Source organism: Ciona intestinalis, unplaced genomic scaffold, assembly GCF_000224145.3.
Source record: "Ciona intestinalis unplaced genomic scaffold, KH HT000095.1, whole genome shotgun sequence".
Taxonomy (NCBI): Eukaryota; Metazoa; Chordata; class Ascidiacea; order Phlebobranchia; family Cionidae; genus Ciona; species Ciona intestinalis.
Window position 1 is genome coordinate 160,781 of NW_004190417.1, and position 2,890 is coordinate 163,670.

Consider the following 2,890-nt stretch of genomic DNA (forward strand, 5'->3'; position numbering starts at 1 on the left):
AAAGAGTCTGGACCACGCTCATACAAGTTGATTTTAAATAAAAAATTACACCTAATAAATACTGTCTGTGGTATTTTTTTGTGAAAAAAAAAAATTTAGTTTGGCTAAAAATACGTTTTAAAAAGTGCCAAAAAATTCGCCTATTGTTGCGTCACTCGCGGGCACTATGACATAAATAAGTCACGATCTGTTCTAATCGATCAGCTGATTTATTTAGGCTTTGCTAGCGAAAAATGAAATAATGTTTGCAGCAAAACAGAGTGTACCGTCGACATAGCGTTTTCTTTAACTTTTAAATTAAGAAATAGGTATTGCCGTGGCCTGATTTTAGTTTAAAATTAATGTTTTTTAAAATTGTAGTGTATTACAGTATTACACTATTTATTTTTGTCAGTTAACAATAATGTAAAAGTGTGCGATGTATAGTCATGTAGACGCATTTTATCTGATGAAGTGGTATAAGTGAAGATCCTAGTCCACTAGCAATAGGTATTGAGCCTTTCCAGCTTGAACCTGTACTTCCAGCAAGTGTTGGGGAAGTAGACAGGCCAAGTTTATCTACCATGGAAAACAAGTGACGCTGAGCAAATCAACAACACAATTTGGTGGGTTGACTAAGAATAGCATTTATTAAAAAATGTGACATTTAATAAGCCTGTTGGTTAAAGTGTTGCACTGCCTTTTTTCTTGAATTTGCTGAAAAACCAATAAGATTATTTATGCTGGCCTTCATACCAAAAAGATGGTCAATCACATGTTTATGGTGTTTATTTGTTTAAACAGTATCGCTAGATTCGCTACACGGCTGATCAGAACTTTGTTAGATAGGTACGGAAATGATTGGAAAAGAAAAACAGAAAGGTTCCATCGGTACTGATCAAAAGTATAAGCGAATAACATTATAGTGACAGTTCAACAACATTTGCAAGAATATTTCATCATTTAGTTTTGAATGGTTTTGTCCTGTTTCATAAAGCATGTGATTCATGCAAGAGTTATGTTGTTTTAAACTAAGTACGTTCAACATTACTAGAAATACACACTTAAGTATTGGATTATTTTCATTGTTTTGAATAAAGAATGCTTGAACCATATGGTAAATCTGCTTCTTCTAAGTTCTTTTGTGGTCTTCATATCCTAATCGGAACATATCATAGTAAAACCATCTAAAGTAAAATGTGCACCACAGATAGAGATGACCAGCATATCAATGTAATTGTGCGTGCTTTTTTTTCTATGCCGTACTCTTTCTTTTGATAATGAAAACACACACATTGACACACACACATATATATATTTTTATCGCTTTACAGTCATTCTTGTCTTGCTATTTTAAACACAGCACCAACCAGGCATGATTACTTGGCCTATGGTAAACTCCTATATGGTAACTTTAAATACAGATATAAATATAGTCCGTAGGGGAAAAAACGAACAAAATTTAAAATCTGAACACCGGAAAGTCACGAAAACTAAATCTCTTGGTAGGCTATTTTGTGTGGTTAAACACTGATCGCTAAAAAATAACTTCCACTAAGTTGTAAAAGCTGCTTTAAGTATTGTTAATACCTTAAAAACGTTAAAAACTTGCTTATCTATCAAAACTGTAACATAAACCGCTGATAGGCCGGGTTTTCCCCATAAACGAAATAATTGTATTGTGACGTCACAGTGCCCGCGAGTGACATTTTTCAATAATTTTTAAATTTTATTTTTTAAACGTTCATAACTTTTAAATTAAAGCGAATTTTCACGAACTAGCTGTTAGTTTAGCATCAGTAAAATAACTTTATTCTTACGCAAAAAACGGCGCAACCATGAGAACCGTTGGCCAGACTCTTTAACTAATTAGAGTTTAAATCATCATTTTAGTATTTTTCTAAAAAAAGTTACAGAAAAAGGAACGTGATCGGGAAAAGCTGCCATAAAACATACCTTTTTTTTCTGTACTTATTTCTAAATTAACATTCTTGTGTATTGCAGTAATGCTAATGCCCTTCTTTTAAAATTGACAAGTGTGTATAGCTGAAACTGTTCACTTAGACTTTTGGTCGAATTTCTTTTTTATTTGTGTTGGTTTTGTTTTTCTCCAAATATTCTCCAAATAAACGTAAACCTGTTTTTAACTGTAATGGTGTTTTAAATTGTTGTTTTGTTGCTATCATATCCTGCCTTATTGTTTTTAAACTTATCAATCTTTAATAACGTAATTGTAGAGACAAAAATGTTATTACTTTGTTCCATGGCCTACTCAATACACGGCCTAGGAATACACCGAAACTGCTCAGAAAATAAGAGGCCTATTGACGCGAATAATGCCCATTATAATACATTGTTACGTCACGGTTTTATGAATGGATTTTGCTGTCTGGCTGTAATTTTTGCTTCAAATAACAGTTTATTTACCATTCCCAGTTAAATTACCTTATTTTTCAGGTTATTTTATCAACATCTTATATTTTTTATAAATGTTTAAGCATGACTTAACAGATAGGAGTTACTTTTAACCACGTGCGGCATACAAGTAAGTTTTACCGACAGTTTAGTTCGGTTGAGTCGCTGAGTGAAAATAGTATTTGGCTTAAAACAAGTTTTTTAAGACAGCCTATATATATCTAGCAAAAGAACACCGCAGTAAAAACAAGTAAGTTAATTGCTATGTCTGTTGTGGACTTTTAAAACCGGTCCTTAAAAACAATATAGGATATTGGATAAACACAAGCATCCGCCTTTTGTCTAAAGGTGCTTATGCCTTGATCTGTCCTGCTGCTCATAACCCATTTTCTACTCGAGGTTTTTTTGTTAAAGCAGGACAGAGGCTCTTCCTCGAGGTCCAAAAATGGGTCATACAGCACATCATAAATTAAGACTGTATAATACAAACAAACTC

At 33.0% G+C, this 2,890-nt stretch overlaps 1 long non-coding RNA gene across 1 annotated transcript; it reads left to right on the forward strand.

Annotated features, from left to right (window-relative positions):
* Window positions 1–397: 397 nt before the first annotated feature.
* Window positions 398–1,092, forward strand: LOC108950286. Its single transcript, XR_001975165.2, has 2 exons — window positions 398–605; window positions 829–1,092. It is a non-coding gene; the product is annotated as an uncharacterized LOC108950286 (long non-coding RNA).
* The last annotated feature ends 1,798 nt before the right edge of the window (window positions 1,093–2,890 follow it).